The 20328-nt window shown below is 43.2% G+C and overlaps 1 protein-coding gene and 1 pseudogene across 2 annotated transcripts in view; one reads left to right on the forward strand and one right to left on the reverse strand.

Annotated features, from left to right (window-relative positions):
- The window catches only part of LOC146192617 (superkiller complex protein 2-like), a 131683-nt gene extending 125676 nt beyond the window's left edge, over nt 1-6007 (forward strand). For both annotated transcript variants that reach the window (XM_084602511.1, XM_084602513.1), the window contains exon 24: nt 4126-6007. The gene's annotated coding sequence lies outside the window, so the exon portion shown is untranslated. The remainder of the gene's footprint in view (nt 1-4125) is intronic.
- Nucleotides 4849-6445, reverse strand: LOC146192618 (uncharacterized; annotated as a pseudogene).
- Nucleotides 6446-20328: the final 13883 nt, after the last annotated feature.

Below are 20328 nucleotides of genomic sequence, written 5' to 3' on the forward strand. Positions count from 1 at the left end.
CCTTCCTAAAGTACAAAAAGACAGCAGAGAAAGACTACCGACAGATAGCAGTGCAAACGAGGCCTTCAGCAAACTGTTTTCATTGATCAAGGAACTGCATGCAGTAGTGTATGCTGGTAAACAAACTGCGCCTGGCCCGAATGAAATTCATTATCAGATGCTAGCCTACCTCTCCGAATCGGCCATAAAAGCACTATTAACTTTCTTTAACAAAGTCTGGGTGGCAGGTAAGATAGCCATGGCCTGGAAGAAAGCTACCCAAGGCCTGGAAGAAAGCTATTGTCGTCTCGTTTCTGAAACACGGAAAACCTCACTCTTCTCCTAGCAGCTACAGACCCATAGCCCCACCAGCTGCCTGGCGTAATCATTTGAAAGTGTATTGACCTACATCCTAGAAACCTGCCATCTTATCATTGTTTATCGGTGCGGTTTTAAAAAAACATGTTCAACAACCAATCACTTAATCTGTCTCTAGAATACCATGAGAGAAGCTTTTGTACATAAGCAACACTGCCTTGCTGTGTTTTTCAATTTGGAAAAAGCATGCGATACAACCTGGAGGTTCAGGATTCTTCAATACCTAGCTAAGCTTGCCATTCGCTGCAGGATGTTAAACTGCATAAAAGACTTCCTGTCTCACCGTTCATTCTGTGTTCATTTGGGCTCAGCTCTTTCAGATAATTTTGCTCTGGAAAATGATGTACCTCAAGGATGTATATTAGGCACTACACTCTTTGTTGCAAAAATGAATTCTGCAAGTAAAATTAAGCGCTGACCGCTTGAGGCAACAATTTGCGGCGACACGCCACGCGGCAGGTTGAGGGCCGCCAAAGCATTGCCGCTCGTCGCTGTCGCTCAGTTTCTGGGCTTTTAGAAAATTTCATGTGTCGCACAAAAGCAGCTCGCGAGACAGCCAATCGCGGAAGGCTTTGGGGTGCTCAGCTTTTGTTCTGGCTTTTTTTTTTTTTTTTTTTGGTGAAGTTTGTCTTTTTAGTCTGGATTGGGCGAAGAACCTGGGAACCTGGTCCCTGCAGACGCTCACTTCGTCTTATCCGTGTATATACGAGCTCATCGACACAATTCAGTAAAAGCTTGGAAGGGTAGTGGAAAAAAAAAAAAAAAGGCTAGTGTGGCCAGGTATTGTTAATTTTCAAAAGGAGCAGGAGAAAGTCACTGCTTGCAATGCAAGTTGGCATCGCTGTGTAGTAGCGCATCGCTGCGCTGTGACCCTTTAAAGTATGATGCGTTATAAGAAATTTCATCAGTTTTTTATCGTACTTCATGCTGTTTAGTGTTAGAAATGGGATATGCACTCCCCATGGCCAACTGACGAGGAGGCGGTAACAGAGCACGCTGAAAACGCGCCTCCGTCGCTGAGCTTCGTACCTCTGTGCTGTGTGCACCAGCGGCAACGACAGGCATTGGCGGCGCGCGACGGATCGCTAGGGGTTGTCGCCTCATGCGGCTACTGCTTTATCCCACAGTTAATTACTTATTCAGTCTACGTTGACAATCTTCAGATAGCTTATACATCTTCAAACTTATCAACCTGTGAATGACAAACACAGTTAATAATAAACAAACTGTCAACATGGGCAGACAACAATGGCTCCTGTTTTTCTCCTCAAAAAGCAGTAGCCATTTTCTTTTCACTCAAATGAGGCTTGCAGGCAGGCCGTACGCTATACCTGAACAAAGCCCACTTACGTGTAAAAGATGAACACAAATTTCTAGGCTTGACATTCTATAAAAAACTCACTTTCCTACCTCATATAAATGCTCTTAAAAAGAAAACTACACGGTCTCTAAACATACTCAGAGTCCTTTCATGAAAACACTGGGGTTCAGGCAGAGTATGCCTTCATACTTACCGCTTTGTCGTGTGCTCATTCTTGGACTGCGGTTGCATTGTTATATGGATCTGCTAGACAGTCATATTTAAAACAGCTAGACCCAGTGCACAACTCAGGCCTAAGTCTTTCAACAGGTGCATACAGAACATCACCCATAAACAGTGTATATGTAGAAACAAATGAATCACCCCTTGCAGACAGGAGAACTAGGGTCACATGCACATGCATTTTGAGGATCCATTCACTCCCAAAACATATCTGTTACCCAAAAGTCGCAAAGTGCCCATCTTGAATAAACAAACCCCAAGCAATCGGGCTACTTCTCCTTGGCTTCGAAGAGAAATGCCAAAAATTTGACATAACAGACTCCCTGCCGAATATTGCCCCGTGGCCTGACCTACTAACACCTTGGTGTTGCTATGTGACTTTACGCTGACACAGTTTCAAAAAAGACATACCACGTGAACACATACTGCAAGAGTTCCTGGCATTAGAAGAAGAATATAAAGAACACAAAGCATTTTATACAGATAGTTTCAAAACAGCTTCATATGTAGGCAGCGGAGTAGTAGAAGAAAAATACGAAAGAACAGTTAGGTTACCTCAGCCTGCATCAGTCTTTACTGCCGAATGCTGTGCCATCTGCTTAGTTATAGAAAAAATAGTCAACAACAATTATGCAAAGAGTGCAGTCTACATTGACTCCTTCAGAGTAATCACAGCACTACACTCTAAAAATGCAACAAAACCCTTAGTAGGAAATAATTCATTGCCTCAAAACAGCCGAAACACAAGGCCACAAAATTACATTTTCCAGTTTCCTTGTGTGTCTTCTTTTGGCTAATGTCTTCTTCTTCTTCTTTTTTTTTTTTTTTTTTTTTTCCCCTCCTAGTATCAATCAATGCACCAACTAGCCCAACATGTTTTACTAGAGTGTGAAAATGCATTTCCTTTAATGACATTGGCCGGGAACGAAAAATGTAAAACATATTATTGCCATAAAAGAACTTACTAAGTAGCAGCCTATTAGTGAGGTTTCATTGTAATGTAGAACGTAACAACAGTAGCCTAACCAAGGCTGAGCAGGTAATGTTTAGCTCCACCAGTCCGGTATGTCCATCTAGTCTTCAAGCAGAGTTAAGCTAGAGGGTGAAATTTGGTGATCAAGACTAGTCGCCTAGTATCACTTATGTTTCTGCTGCGGGTGTTCAGTGGCTTTGGAGTTTGGCTACTGATTCCATGGTTGCTAGATTCAATTCCTGCCAGCTGCATTTCAATAGAGGGAAAACTATAGAATGCTTGTGTGCTGTGCAATGTTAGCACACATTGCCATGTGATGGAAATTTATCTGGAGCTTTTCATTACGTTGTCCCCCTTGGGCCATGTGATGCTTCAGGGTATCCAAGCCCACAACCCCCTACCGTTTGGTTTCTAGATTTCATAGTGAAGTGAGGCTGCATGCACACTTGTCTTCATTTCCCCACAAGCATATCTTACTAGTAGGGATGTGCGATTATTCCAAGTTTTGAATATGAATCGAATATGTTTGTTATTTGTTTCGTAGTAAAAAAAAACTGCTATTTGGAATCTCCGAATATTCGAAATATCACTGAATACATCAATATTTTTTTTTCGAATTCGTCGCACTTTCACCACATTGCATGCTTCACCGCAATGCTTGACCATCTTGATTGTACAGTGAAGCATCTTCAAAACATGACAGGATCCCTTGAAGGCCAAATTAACGTGTTTTCTATATTCAGCAGCAGTATGACAGCTCCACCCATTTTCATGCAGGCCCTTCCCATGTTAAAAAAAGAAAAATGACACAGAATCCTGCATAAAATTTATCTGGGATCTTTAAGTAGGGTATAGTACACTTCTGTGCAGTTCTAGTTTAATTTTGTTTGCAAATACTATGTGCATTCTCATATAAACAATGCTAACATATTGTTTGCTATTTTTTAATCTTCCATTCTTTCACTGATCTGATCTTTGATTTATTCCTACTTACTAGTTAAATGATGTTGTCTAATTTCACCTGTCATCCAGTGGCTCCTAAGAGCAACATGGTGCTCAAATGGCTATTAGAAGCCTTACACATGCTCACTTAGTGAAAAAAGTCTTATTCATCTTATTTGAATTACTAATTTATGCAAAATTGCAATGAGTCATGTCTATTTTATGCAATTTCCACACAAAGTTGTATATAGATTGGCCGTATTTTGGGCAGCTGTATTTCTTTAATCAGTGTAAAATAATTTTTTTGCAGGTACCTTGGTGTGTGTGCTTCCGATCTACAATTTCCAGACGGGAATGTGTTATCTAAATTCATCAGAGCGCTGTTAGCCACATGTCAACAACTCAGTGTAAAATAATTTTTTTGCAGGTACCTTGGGGTGTGTGCTTCCGATGTACAATTTCCAGACGGGAATGTGTTATCTAAATTCATCAGAGCGCTGTTAGCCACATGTCAACAACTTTTTTGTTTTTTGAGATAATTGAAATTTTCAGGGTAGACTCATGGCACAGCTATTTGAATAATTGCCAAGTTTCATGGAGCTGTGCACATTGGTAGTCAAGTTACAGAAGTATATCAGAATGGTCCACATGGGTTCTTTGTACCATGCCTGGAGAACTTTCAAAATGTGTTGGCACTATGAAATTTATTATGAAGGTTCCTGAATAGATACTACAGGGCAAGACAAAGCCCTTTTTTTGAATTTCCTTGCTGAAACATTTTAGCACAATATTGTGTTTAGTGCCACTGATTAGACTTGCATTAGCCTAATTTTGATTGTTTAAATTCCAGACTCAATATTTTGAAAATACGAGCCTGTCTTGCCCTCAGAAATTTATTCAGGCACAGAATAAAAAAAACGTGGAGGGAATCCGATTAGCGGTTCCAGAAATACTGCTGGAATAAGCAGCCACACCAGGAAACAAATTAATTCTGAGAAAACGGCCCTTGAAGTTTAAAACACCATTTTTGGGATTAAAATGCCCCCGCAGAGTAGTTGGCAGTAACTTTGGGGACTTCCTTCCTTAGCCGCCTCTCAGTCTTTGTTTTATCTCTCTTCTCAGCCTTTCCCATGTGCAGGGCATCTTTTTCCACATCTCGCTGTATGGCTAGGTGGCCAGGTGTGAGCCCCACGGACAGAGAAATTTTTTTAGTTGCCCTTTGGTTGCCAGCATTAAACCTTATCACTGCATCATGCAGTGCTGTCTCCACAGCAATCAGTGAAGCATGTTGTTCCTTAGGCATCAGTGACCACAGAACAGAATGAAAAGATTCTGAAGAATTTTGGGTCTTCGCCCCCTGGCACCGCTGAAGAAGAGAAGGCTCCGAGAGGTGCTGCTGATAAACAGGAAGCAGAGCCTTGGCGACATAGCCTGGCAGGTTGTGCCTGTGTCTTGGTTGTGGCATGCCACTTGCCTCAGCAGCGTTGTGACGGCACCACGAGTCGGCACCCTCTGAGCAGAGGTCATGGTGAGGCTCCGCATCGGTCGATGTGATGTGGTAGTAGGAAGCCATCACTGCACACTGCATTGCAGCCACATCATTGGAATTATTTCTCAATGCCCAGCCATGATAGTCAGTCAACTTGTCGATGAGAGTTTTTGTCAGCCTTGCCTTTCCCTCCTAACGACATTTCACTCCTTTGCACTAGATTGCACAGTACACTTCCCATCCTTTTTTGCACATGATTGAGGCATTCCTCCTTCACAACAGGGACTAGCTCATAAACATTCTCTTTAACAAGGGCAAAGTAGGTGGCACTGTCTCCATCGGACACCAGCGTAGTGTAACAAAGGTTATGCTTCGCGAGTGAACGCGTGAAAAGGATCAGGGCTGCCTCGACCTCCATCCTCCCAGACTTGGCATCTGTGTTTTTTTGGCAGATGTGCTGCTTACGCCAGCTTCAGTACTCGGTGTCTTCAGGTTTTGGTCCTGTCTGACACCCAAGGCACTGGTTCGACAGGACAACAGCATCCAAGATCAGGTCTGTGTGGTACTCGATCACTGCCCCAACTCCAATGTTAGACGTGTGCCCACGCTTATGCCAGGTGCCATCGTAGACTACAGTAACGTCTCTTGTAAATCCTCGGTCCATTTCCTTGTAGGTCTTCTTCACAGCAGCTGCTGATTCAGAATAGAAGTCCTCTGTGCACCAAGTCTCTGGGTCCCTGAATGTTTTCTTCAGATGCCCCTGATAGGATTTGTGATGAAGTCCTCTGTGGGACACATTCATTGCAGCCCAAAAGTCGACAGCTGTCTGCCCTTTTCCAATGTGCTTCATAGCCATAATGGCCTGGATATTGACGTCGAAAGCCTTTCCTTCATTCTGGCGTGGCGAACTCCATGCACTTGCAACAATCCCACAATATGGGCTCAGTTCAAGCTTGAAAAGCTTGAACTGTTCAAGCTTTTTAGCTAGCTCAAGCTGGGTGCCTAGTCGAACAGACAGTCCAGTTGCGAGAAAACGCTGGCACAAAGTACTGGCGAGCAAATTGCCAAGCACACACATTTGCACAAGGCAAAATACCTCATCTTCTGCAGTAGCAGTGGCAGGTGCGGGATCGGGCGACATTGCATCTCGTTCTTGCATGTTGAAATTTTAACTATGATTTCGGCAATGAAGACAGTTGCATCTGCCTTCTCAGTAGAGGGATTAGTGTCATTGAGTTTGACATGCATGATGGAGGTTTTGTGGATGCTATGTGTGTGACAAATGGATATGAAGCAGCAAAGAAGGTGCCCTGGTGACAAGAAAGTAGTCCTGCTGGTATAAGGCATTTAGAAAGGCTTTTGTGTCATACGAGATGCTACCTTTCTCACTTTCTTAAGGTGTTCACTTATTGACATTGTTCCTCTAGCATTCAGCACCATATTTATGTGTTGTTGTGCTGCACTTGTTACTTTTTGCACCAGCCTGGAACTGCTTGTGGGAGGAAGGGAGGGAGGGAGGGAGGGAGGGGGACTTTTTTTTGGTGTTTATTTGCAAACACAACTTCCTTCTTTTTTGGGGGGGGGAGGGGGTGGGGGAGGGGGGTTAATATTATTTCCGGCTGAAAAATTATCGGTTTTTTTCAGTGAGAAATGTGGCATCGTGTACAGCTAAATATGAGCATAAGTTTTGGTTCTATTTCCCTGAATGTCTGTTGGATGCACTTTTATTTAATGCACCGTTGGTCATATATACAGCTAAGCTTCTAGAAGAAAATGTTATCGTCATGTTGAAAGTTTGCATTATGAAAAACATATATGTAAAACAAATCCACAAGTTAGACGAAGGAGTAACTGAAATTTAATTTATTGCAATCAGTTTTTCACATATACCAAATCACTTAAATAACGAATGCGTAAACGAAACAGATGACCGACAAACATATGTGCTAGACAAGCTTACTGAAAATGTAACTGTGTTCCCAACTTATTGCTTTCACCTCTGAATCACTTCACCTCGTTGTAATAAATACAGATGTACTTTTCTAAACTGCTTTCATTAAGTCACGCCCGTTGGTGTCTGTTCACAAGTCGGAGCTTTGAAAAAGCCCTCTCAACATTCACACTAGACACCGGCAGGCTCAGGAGGTGCAGTGCTGCAAGAGCCGAGGCAGGCCACTTATCCGAGTGTGAGCGCCAAAATGCAAGTGGCGTCACTTTCTCCGGAACTATATAGCTTTTGTACTTAATGAATTAGGAACTGAACGCCTGCATCTTCTCATTGCCTTTGAAAACAAGCGCGAAGATTGGCCCATAGCTTGAGAAGACACTTGACATTTCTGCCTTCATGTTTGGATCCACTATACGCACATTAAACCAGAATGTTTTAGTGGAATTGCTGTACATCATGCAGCTAGATGCGTTCCTCGACATACTGTCTTCCTATTTTTTCGCGATGGCTTTGCAGTAACACCGAAATGCCTCATCTATAAGATCTAGCAGGCTGTCAAAATCAATGTTGTTCCTTTCATGATCGCCAACCCACCTAGTCAAGACACTTCTGAGATGGGTGATCCACTTCTAGCTATAACACGGTCACTGCTTTCAAAGCAGCATTGCGTCGGATACAGGCACTTATCAAAGCAAAGCGATATATGCACAGGGGGAAGCGGAGGGGATGTTTCGCATGGCCTGCCGCCAAGCTTTATGGAATGGCCGGGTCGGACGCAATGATGCTTTGAAAGCAGTGGCCGTGTTGTAGCTAGGAGTGGATCACCCTGTACAACAAGCAAAGAGTACACATCACACACAATGGTGTCCCCCTGATTCCAGCTTACGCAATATGGCCAATATTGTATTGGCGTTTTGTTTTACAAATTTCATTTTAATTAAATGGTTGCGGGTTGCCTCACTGCTGACAATGAAACTTTGCAGGTTCTTGTACTGTTCGCCCTTTGCATCGGAGCTTCTCAAGAAGGCGAGAATAGGCCGCCAGTAATCCAGGACGTCGCATAGGGACTCGTAAAACGAAAACTACCTCGTAGGGCAAACAGTAGTTAGAAATTTCACTTTAATGTTTATTGATTTGCACAAAGCATGAAACTTTCGGCGTATTTCCCTTGAGCTTTTCAACATTGCCGTGACATGCACGACAAAGTCACGAACGCATGCAAAACCTTCTACGCGTAGGCCTTCAGCGAGGGAATTGTTTAGAAGGTGGCAGGCATCGCTCAAATGAAGGCCTGTAAACTCGAGACCTGACTCACAGAGATCTTGATACAGCTTTCTCATATACCACGCTGAGTCTGAAACAAGCACAGATACCTGGCTGAAGCTTTTGTCAAATTTAGACAACTTCTTGGAGAAGTACGGCCATAGTTAGAGCGTTACACTGTGGCAGTACTTTCAAAGCGAGCATGCGTGTAACATTGGTTTGTGAACTGCGGTCATAAAACGTGGCGAGCACAGTAACAGCATGGCATCCTCATAGACCAGGAGACTCGTCTACCGTTACTGCAATTCAACAGTCACGGAGGGTCTCGTGGATTGCTTCCATGTCGCTCTCATATACCTCTGGCAGGTATTTCTTGTACATCTGGGATGATTGCGGCATGGTTCTGGCAGGGGGGCAGCGCTGGCGAAATAGTTCCCCAAGAGGCTTGTCTGCTTGAGAAAGGAGGATCGCAGCCTGGCATAGCGCTCTGCAGAATTTGTGAGCGACATCCTGAGTGCTGTTCCGCTTTTCGGCGGCACGAATCAACGATGACTAAAGAAACAGCTGAACTGAAGAGGGTCCTGCAGAAATGAGGTAATATTAAAGTCCCGATCCAGGCGTTTGTGATGAATAGAGTGAAAAACTTAACAACTTTCTTTCCGCTCTATAATATATTAAAAATAATGTAGAACTTACCGGGTTCGGTGTGAGCTGCTTGCAGTTTGACGTGACGTGAAGATTTGACGTGCTCTGCAAGACGTACCGCTGCCCTGCCCTGGTTGGACTTGACTTCTACGCGCAGTGCTTGCAGTTAAGGCAGACTTTATTATTGCTGTGCCCTCTGTGTAAAGAACAAACTTCAAAGTCTTGAAACTTTCAAGCGTAGTCCTCGGCACACTTCTTTCTCTCCATCCTTGTGACACATTTCTCACTGCTGCGCACGAAACGAACTCTGGGAGAAGCAACCGCTTCGCAAGAAAAGATGGAACTGCCATGGAAGTGTCGCGAAAATGAGAACAGGGTCTTTTTTCGTGTCACTTAGTTACAGTGGCTAGAATATTCTAACCACCGTATCTTGGTATTTTTGTGGGCGGTAACGGCAGGGATGTGTGGGAAAGGAGGTTGACAACACCAGCGGCTGAGCAAACCCCTCTCTCAGGTTCACAGGCTCACTCTAGTCGCTGAAAGAGATATCGCTGTTTCCAGCCGCGCGCAGCACAAATAAAACGACGTAGTGCACGGGAGAGGCGTTTCTGACTGTTAATTTCTTTGCCACTCAGAGAAACAATGAAAAGAGCAAGTTAAACTAAAAAATAAACACACAAAACAAAATACACAAACTTGTTCAAAAGAGAAGGGACGTGCTGAAGAATGGTGAAACACAAAATGACCGGTGGGGGAGTGATGTTCTCTGCCAAACCCTGCCAGTATGGCGGTTCCAGCTTTTAATAGCGGGCCGCATGGAGACAAATTGTTTCGGCTCTTTTCCTAACTCTCCTTTCGGTACGAACGTCGCAGTCTTAGCTGCTTTTTGTTCTTTTGCTCAGTTTCTTCGCCGAAAGCCGTTGGCATTTTCGCGGGGACTCCTCGCGCTTCTTTCGGCTTTTGTCGGAGAAGTATTTGTCGTGTACACGATGGGGTATCGGTCACAAAAAAACTCTGGCGAACTTAACGACTCATTTATATGCCTGCATGAATGAAGGAAACCTCAGAAAATCACGTGGGCGACCGTTTCGTCCAGCGGCTTGCAAGTCAACGTCCCCGCCGACGCTTCCCCGTGACCCTCTTCCCACGCCTTCCTTTGTCTCCTTTTTTTACCTCCTTTGTCTCGAGAGGCCTCCGGCCTACATGGGGTCTTCGAAGCTCATAGTAGTGCTGCATATATGGTTTCGTTCTAGAACAACGGTGGGAAGAGGTCCAATTCTTCTCGTCGCCCCTTCGGCGCCCGCTCCCGGCACCCTTGCCAGTTTGGATGTCTGGATAGTTGGGATGCCAGCGCATCCGCACACATACGCACGCACGCACACACGCGCACAAACACACATTCACAAGCTGCCGCATGGCAGGCATTCAGGGTCGCGAAACCGGGTGGAAACAAGTACGTCTCGGCTTCAGCTCTTGCATTTTTCTTTTTGTCCCCGGCAGGCAGTCTTTGGTCTTCGCAATTTCATAGAAGCGTTCGTACTGCAAAATCTCTGGTCTGCCCCTCGTATCCTCGCCCCTCGAGGTGCCGGCTTTGCCATGTTGCTTTGTCGCAGGCGCCCTCCTTGGTCGCTTGACATGTTTATGAGGGTCGGGAAGCGCGGCTGCCATTTTTTTCCCATTCGTGAGACCATGAACAGTGCCTCAAAACGCGCAATAGCTGTACTTAAACCAACAATCCCACTGTCTCATCATGCCCCTGGCTTGAACACTGTTGTAATTTTCTCCCGTCACCGAGAGTTCGCAGTGTGAGTGAGGGAAAAAATGTTCGCTGTTTGAATGTCAAGATACTGACCCTTCTCGGTTTAAACCGAATTTTTAAAAATGTATTCGCCGTACTTTTATCGGGTTCTTATTTTTTTTTGGTTTGAACCGAAAAGTCCAACCCCTACTTAAAAGCATGTAATAGCACTTATGTTGCTCACAAGAAGGGATCTACATGTAAAACTTCCTTGAGTCTAATGCAACTAGGTAAGCAGGAGAGGTTTCATGCCTGTGCGCAGCTCGTTTTGATTTGGGCTACGAGCACTTGTAACATATCATCGAGCTACACTGTGATGCTTGCTGCAGCAAGCAAATGTGACAGCCGTGTTGATGAATGCAGAGCTTATGAATTCAAATGAATTTCATATTTGGGTTAGACATGTGAAATACAGAAACGAATGTGAGTGCTCCCAAAATGTTGTTACTGGAGCTTTTCGATGTGACTTATCAGTAACAGCCATTAGGCGTGAATTACAAATCAGGCTTTATGGGTGAGTGCGAAGTGAAGCATGTTTTTTTTTGTGTGTTTTTTTTTTTCCATAGATGTGTTGCGTTCTGATTTACATATAGAGTGCATTGATTCAAACAGCTTTTCACCCTCAGTTCATTTACTGTATGCTGGTGCTTATGTGTGTGTGGTGTGGTGTGTTGTGGTGTGATGTTTATTGCACAATATAGGCGGCGTGAACTGTATTTGAAAGGATAAGTTAAATAAGTATGCAAATGCTAAAATAAAGTGCAGTCTGGTTGGTTGGAGATGTCGAAGCTTAAATTTCATCGCTTTACAGATGCATTTTGGCTACCAATTTTATAAGGTATTTCTTAAAGCTCTTGTCACTGCAGATGTGTTTTTAAAAACCTACTGTAGGGCATTAGCATTTGTACTTTCGCGCACATTTCCTGTGCTACTGTGGTGCTTGTGAATCTCCCAATTGCTTGCTGTATGCCTGTTATCTTATATTTATCTCTGTTTACGTGTGGCATGAATTGTAACATCAATGCAGTGCAGCTCTTTGCTGTGACGCTCAATGAGTGAATGGTGGTTGCAGAAATAAAACCTTTTGGAAAAATATGGAGTTTACTTCTTTTTTTGTGTGTGGTTTGTGTGTGGATTATTTTTGTAAGAAGGAGAGTAGGATGTCATTAAAGCAGGACTTCTCTGCTAAAACTGTAACAGTGTGGAATGTTACTATATACTACCAAAGGTTCGGGAATAATTGGAGCCACAAGGAATTTCTTATGTGATTTTAAGTGTTAGCAGCTCTGTGATGCTACTGCTTGTTACGTTGTCTGGCACTAGCACCAGAATATCTGTGGCTTGTGACAGAAGGAGTGCATTGCTGGTAATTAAACTCAATGTAAAATTCCTGAACGTACTACAGATATATTTATTTCATAGCTTCATTCATTCCATTTCATTGCTAGGGAGTTTGTTTGATTTTCCAAAAATGGGCAATCATTATCATGTTCTTAACCAGGGACATAATGTTGAGGTATTTATTTTAAAGTTGTCATGCCGCATTTTTCTGGCTGTTTTCCAAGTCATTATTTGTGGATTTCTGTGCCCTGTAGGTATCGCAGAGGTGAGGAAAAAATATTTTACTTTATTTTACACTCTGTGCATCCCATTTCATTGAGCACTGCTTTGAGAACATGCACTTGTCCATTTTTCACATGCTTTAATGGTTCTCAAGAAAGTCAGTTTTTCATGTCAACTGTAATTTTTTAGACACCTAACCTTGTGTTTGGCACATAATAACCGTAGTTGCTTATGCGCCAGAAATCTGCAAAACAGAAAAATAAATGCATGTGGTGGTTCACAGTTATTGTTTTTTGTGAAGTGTTGCTTCATGGGCAGTATTTGAACAACACTGACAACATGCCTACATTGCTTTGAAATAGCATTCATGCATATAAGGTACCTGTTGCATGCAAGCCTCACTACCTGTTGATGGTTTACAACTCTGAAAGCACAAAAACGAGGGCACAAGCACAGATAATTCACATGTTTGCAGTCCCCATGACCGGTTGTATTTGTTGCTCTGTATCCCATGAAAGCACTATTTCTAACCCCCAATGGCATCACTAGGGTCTGCAACACCCGGCGCAGTGATGCAGGGCAGCCCCCCCCCACTTTTCCTAAGGCACACACCTGAGCGCAATACCACCACCTACTTTGTCCTCAACTTCTCAAGGCTTTCTTCGATGAGGGAAGTTTGTTTTTCGTATCGCACAACAAGATGCAAGCCGAGACATTTTGTTTCCTTCATTTCTTAAGACTTCAGTGTAACAAGCATACCCTACAACCGATATTATTTATGTATTTAAACAAGCTGTATTACGAGGGGCATGCCTTCTTTCGTTTCTTAAAGGCGCATTTGTGAAGAACTAAACAGGTTTTTGACAGATGAATTTTAGATTGAGACCCCAAAAATAAAAGGGTACATCAAAACCACGAGAATTGCAAACTTTGAGCATGCAGAAATGCTTGTTCTGATGCACTCACGGTAACTAAAAAGTGGCAGACGACACCAGGATTATAACATGGTGCCATTGTGGACTATTTCATTTACATCAGGCATAGCAGTGCCAGCAAAAGCTTCGAGAACTGACAGATTTGCTGTATTGCAGTTATTTTTTATGCTTCCACAAACTCTTCTTAAGGACTGTTGAAAGCTTTGAACATGCACAAGACAACTGCACTTACTTCGGTCACAGTGACAAAGAATAAACTAATAGCAAACCAGCTAGAATGTTAGACTGAGCGCTCACGTGCAAAGATAGGCAAAGAAATGCCATTTGAGAAGTAAGCATGCTAATAGCGAAGGGGGACAACCCGAACACACAGAAAAGAACTGAAGTTACAAAAACAAACAAGCAGTCATAATTGAGGCTTTCAACTACTACGCTGTAAAAGACAGTTTGCAAAGGGACAAGCTCATAAGTCTGCCGCACATACGAAACAAGCATACCCCTCGATCGATCCATTAAACAATGAAGAAATGGCTTGTGTACAGAAAATGGGAAACACTGAAGCCATCTTGCTTTGAGCAACAAACTTGGGATATAATAAACCTTGTTTTGAAAGCGGGTATTTATCTAAAGAGCATAAAGCAAAAGAGAAACAACCCCAATTGCCAAAATTTTCATTTTCCGGTCTTTGAGGCTTCAAAGCTGCTACTCGCTTTGTCAAGATCGATGCTTTTTGCCAGCTCATCTTCGAGAGATGATAATCCAAGATTTGAAAGCTTGCATTGACCCATCATAGGTCTAAAGCATTTTTTGATAAGCTTCAGTTTGGAAAATCTCGTCTCACAGGATACAACAGACACTCGTATATAAGGAACAGCTGCAGGCGGGGGGAGACTAAAAAAATCACACCCCAGGGAAGTCCAATGCTGCTTCGAGTCCAATGCCAGCCGCTTTGAGATGTCTCCTCAGCCAAGGAATTTCTATAAATGTGCTCTATCAGACTGCTTGTCATAGAAGGATGCGAGTTCGGAATACATACATTGAGGCTTGAGCAGTTCATCAGTAGAATAAACCTTTTCAATTCAAGAAAATCAGGTGTGTTCTGCGGCTTCTAAATCGCTTTTGATTTCATGCAGAGCTCGGCATAAACTCTGCCAATGCAGTCCAGCATCACCCCTTTTATTTTCTTCCTGCAATGAAAACCCTGAACCTCATACACGTTCCCCTACCATACTCTTGTTTAACTTCTGGGGCCTGTCTACTGATATTCCGAGCTCATATGATTTTACGAGTTTCTGCTCAATAGCATTGCACCCTGTGGTCACACTCATCTTCGAGAAAGAGCTTTAAAGCCTCCAACTTTGCCACCACTTAGTCAAGGTATAGGTGCTTTGTCTGCAAATGAAGTTGTGCAGCGTATACTATTTCAGGTACTGCATGTTTTAAGTGCAAGCAACATAGAAAAGCAAAGTCACCGACTACTGTACCCTCCATGTAAATAAAAAGTTACCAATGAGCAGTGACGCCTTGCTAACAGAATACACTTAGTCTCGAAGTGGTCTTCAGTAGCAGAGTGACCGTGGGGGTCTTCAGGTTTGATTTCATGATGAATTGACTTGTATCTCTCATATTAACAATAACCTTCTCTTTCAGCAACAAAAGAAAGCCTTCTCTTGAGAATAAGAACTTAAGGCCCACAGCAATGCAGCATGTGAATCGTCTTGCATATATTTCCCTAACTGAACTTCCTAAAACATCCGCACCTATTCATTTCTCTTTGGAGTCTCGTAGAGTAATTTAGACTTCAGTGAGTAATTGTTGCTACTTCTCACCATACTCCCCTGAGCACTGCACCCGGTGCGGTCCACAGTCCCCTATAAACCTTTGCAACGAGGGCCTGCTGGGCGTCACCATATTGCTCGCTGGGCTGTTGTGTGCGCCTGACAACACGGTGGAGGCGGCAGCGGAACTGGTTTGCAACAGTCCAGGAGGCGTTTCGACAACCTCCTCGCCCGATGCAAAGGTCTATAGGGACAGCAGTATTTCTAAAAAGGCCTTTTTATATCCTGAAAAGCAATCCCACAATATCTGGACAGCCTGAAATTCAGCAAATACCCGTTTTACTAATCTCCTCACCTTAGTAATGTGTAAGAAAGTGTTTTTTTTGGGGGGGGCATATTAGTCGCATAAAAAATGGCACATGGCCAGAAAACTGATGTTAAATATTAGCTATTCGCCGCGAGATCGACCTAGAGGTGGCGCCACCGTCACTCCGCTAGTGTGGATCGGCAGCCGGCGGCGCCCGCAGAAACGCACGCTGCGTAGGTCTGCTTCCGAGTTTGCGGAGGGTTTGTTGGCAATGAAAACGTGACTTCTGCAGTATTTCTGCAATATTGCAGAAAAAGATCCAAGGATTTCGACAATGCAGCAGAAGAGCAGCGGATTTCAGGAAAACAAAGCACGCAACCACCAGACTTCCACATTTATTTTGCACGTTTCTTGCGCTGTACCGCGCTCACGCGCCTAATGCTTGGGCCTGCCTAATGACAGCTTTGTTTTTCTTTTTGACTTTTAAACAGTTTGCGCGTGTCTCATGCGAGTGAGACCGGCGAATTTAGTGTCAAGCTCACGCAGATACCTGCAGTACATTAGATTGAATCGAGAAAGCCTGGTTCATTATATCGTACTTGATTCGAGGATCAAGGTTAAATGTAGTACTGGCAGCGCACAGCATGGAGAGTTGCTTTAGACTAAGTGCACATCGACTCTGGCCCAGACAACCTCGCCCAAGTATTCCCCAAAAATGAGATCACGCGACACTATACAGGCAACCTCGCCGCACAGGAAAGCTGATTGTTCACGTGTACAGCGCTGAGTGGATTGAATTTGCCGAGACGCTTTTTGCGGTCATTGTCATAGAACGTGATAGTGTATTACTGCATGCGCCACTAACTGTAAATGATTTCCTGAAACCGAGGAAAGTATAAGGGATTTCTGAGGTGTGCGATGTTAATATATAACGGCAAATTAGTAGTGTAATTATTTTGTTTTGCAAAGCCAATAAATTTAACCGTGTGAGAGAACTTTTACACACTTGACAGAATTTACAATAATCAGCGATTAATTTTCAGTAACGTTAAAGTGCAAGCTATGAGTTGCTCGCTTCGAAGACATCGTTATAAACTGCGCATGGGCACTGTCATGTTCTGGGAAGCAATTTTACAGGCTGAAAATTTCTTTATCGCTAATTATTTAGCAGTGACTAAATCTTATGCGAAGTAAAATATTAGGGTCTCTTCCAAAACAGATGCCGGATATAAAACTATTCCGAAAGAAATGGAGGTCATCTTATCATGCGACTATAAAGATGTATTTATTCCCGAACTAAACACTGTTATTTAAGCCCGCATGAAGCTGTTTTACTCCCCTTGTCAGAAAAGACGAGTTTGCTCAGAAGACAGCACTTGGACGAAAAGGGATGATAATGATTATAATAGGCTACCAGTAAAGTACATTGATGTAGGTGTATTATGTAATATTTAGGGCAACAATTAGCTGCAGGGAATATTTTTCTCGAACATTCGAGCATTTCTCTAAAGCAAAATGTGCTCACTAAAACTTTTACGGCTGCACTGAAGCCTTCAACAAAAAAAAAAAAAAAGAAAGAAAAGAAATGCATATTGGCCCGGGTTCAACGCATGAAAGCGGTATCGGCTATGACGGATGATTGCAGGGGCTGGTTTTGGTGTCGTTTTTTTTCATTATTAATGCCGCATTTACCACGTGGGATTGTTTACTGTGCAGTCAATCCCACAGCAGAGGAGCTCCTTTTGAAGCGGTTGTGATTGAATCCCCCGTTCTCGAAACCAGCAGTCGAGCGCCCTTACCACTGAGACACCGCGACAGAGGTTTTAAAGCAAAAAAAAAAAAAAAAAGCAATAAAGTACTCACACAACTCTATCGTGAATACAGAAGGCATAGAGTGGTCTGTTCAAACTGTATTGCATGTCAAAGGATCTCAAGCGCCAAAGACTGCGATGGATGATGTCCTTATTCAAGCATGACATGCTCGATACGGACAAGTATTTTTTTTAATGAAGCGTGGGGTTATAGACTGCTCATATTTATTTTTCAAGAGGCATACAGATAAGCAAAAGCTCACAGGAACCGCGAAACAAACAAAAACACTCCTGTACACGCTGCACGCGCGCGTAAATCACTGCGGGCAGCCACGCGACGCGAAAACGCATCCACACTAAGTAGGTTTCGCCGCTGAGCCGCAAGGTGGCGACTCTGCTCGATCTCGAGGCCAATAGCGCATGCTACCTTCCTCTTTCATAAGTCTTTTGCAAACTGAAGTGGTGGACCACGTACACGCAGAAATCTGCTAGCCTGGGCAGCCTGTTCATGCAGTGCATGAAGTCTGGCTACTCGAGTCAAAAGGTATAGTGAACACAGATTATGCATAAACGGCCTCCATCGTCGCCTAATCAGAAGCCCTTTAATGTCTCGCTTCCGAGGTATGGCGTGGACGATAGCTCCGGATCAGCACTCTCGCACTCCCGTATATAGCAATGTAATTTTATTTTTTTGTTGTCTAAAACAACGTCAGATGTGAAAGTTATTTAATGAGTTCACTAAGAGAGGAATCGGTGAGAATGGGCGTGTGCACTGCGAAAGGAAGTGACTGAACAAGCGCATGAGTCTATTAAAAAAAAACATGTTGCGAGTAATCAAGCCGCGCCTTTGATAGATTTCCCTCCTCCTTTACACACACACACACAGAGAAAAGAAAAACGACAATTTTATTGCTTGTAGGGGAAGTTAATGCAACTTCAAACTATTCAAACTAGCAATGGAGTGCAGTTTTAAAACACGTACAATATTCAAGGTATCTACAGCGCAGGAAAGGGCATTAGAAGTGAATTGCATGAACCTAAGTTATAAATTATTAGCCGAACAAACAAAAAAGAATGAAAAAATGCAATATTGTCAACAACGCTGTCGAATGCAGCAAACAACCAGAACTCGACTTCATTAACATATACAGACATCGCAAGGTTACACGCAATTAAGAGGATAACATACCTATCATACTTCTTTTGGGAAATATTTGAGTGGACAGCATAATCCTTTGTGTGTGTGTGGGGGGGGGGGGGGGGGGGGCATGAGCGTTAGCGTTCCTAGCTTCCTCTGACCATCATTTTCTTTTTTTTTTTTTTTAGCATGTGATTTTGTATTCCTTCAACAGCAAAAACCATATTTGCAACGAATTTACTTTAATGCATGCATTATGGAATAAGGAGCTCATATGCTTGGTTGGTAGCATATCTTGAGCTCATTCAGAAGCTTTAAGCTTTTGTGCTTGCCCACCTCACAAAAATGCAGTTACGAAGCCGGTCACCATATCATACCTCTGTCCAAGCAAGAGCTTGACGTACCACCCATTGCAAGTCTGGAAGGCCCAGCTTGTAGATGCCGATCTAGATCATCTGAGTTTTTTAGATGCTTATCTCTTAACAATGAGAAACAGCTTGATGGACCATGAAGAAGCGATAAGCTACACTCCTATCCCTCCTAACTCCCCAATTACCCCAACAGCGGCCGGGAGTCATCCCTTCAATCAAAGGCTTAATTCATTCATATCTTTTTTTTTTTTTTCTTGTCAGCTGCCGCAGCTTGCTGCGTTTTCTACGCCGCATGCTCAGTTATTTTGAAGATGTTTAAATTTTTGTGATCATCTTGCTTGTGGAATTTCTATGCAGTTCTTATGTTGTCTCCTCGCTTCACATTATAGCTCTGAGTTAGACCCCCTGCACAATTTCGCTTCACTGATATGCTTCAAAAGAGCTGTAACCAACGCTCAATTCAGATGATATATGAGAACTTTATGCGCAACATATCATTGCCGTGAAACCGCTCAATGACAAAAGTCTTCTCAACAAGCAAAATTCCTCGCCCTCATGGCTCGTCCATTTCTTCATCGCGAAAATACTAGAATTTTTTTCGAATTGTTGGCACTGCGACGAACTCAAAATCATCCAAATCAAAATCCGTTTGTGCAACTCAGCTGTCCGATTTGCGCTATGTACACTGATAGACTCCTGGAATCTTGCATGTTCTCTATGCTGACACTGCTGTCGATCGAAACACACTGGGCAACGCGATTATTAGGGTGCTTTCTCTTCGGTATATATAATGCTTTTTTTTCTTTCGAAATATGAGCCAGCAAGAAAATAAAGAGCTTTGCTACACGAACTGTCACGTACTTCAATATAGTTCCTTTTCTAAATGCAGATTAGAAGTTCTTCACTTCGAAGTAAGATATATCTCTTATGTGCAGAGCTTGTGCCCACATTGTAATCTCGAGGAAGTCATGACACGAACAAATGACGGTTGATTCGTTTGTGGGGTTTAACGTCCAAAAGCGACTCAGACTATGAGACGCGAACAAATGACGGACAAGCAATTCGTTTCAATAGGCTTCGTTGCACACGGTGCAAAGCATGCAGGCCAGCATGAAGAGGCCTTATGTTAAAAAAAAAAAAATATAGCAGAAAACGACGTCTTAAGAGAGGACGGGCTCTTTAACGCCCTCTCTCATTCCACCAATTTTGGGCATCTAAAGTCTGGTACGTAGTCTATTTGCTTTTGATATTAGGGTAAAGACGCAGCATCTTCTCGGCGCACACCATACGTTAACAGTGAACGGCATAAAATTGGAGGCACACATGTCGGTGGCTTGAATCCCTGTCACAAATTGAAGTGAAACTGGAAAAGAAGGTGGATAAGAAGTGAAAAATTGCATGACAGCACGCTGAACGCCGCTCAATGAGCGGCTACGTCATATTTTTTTTAATGAAGTGGCTTACGCC

The sequence above is a fragment of the Amblyomma maculatum genome, chromosome 4, assembly GCF_055883805.1.
Source record: "Amblyomma maculatum isolate TAMU_Amacu chromosome 4, ASM5588380v1, whole genome shotgun sequence".
Classification (NCBI taxonomy): domain Eukaryota; kingdom Metazoa; phylum Arthropoda; class Arachnida; order Ixodida; family Ixodidae; genus Amblyomma; species Amblyomma maculatum.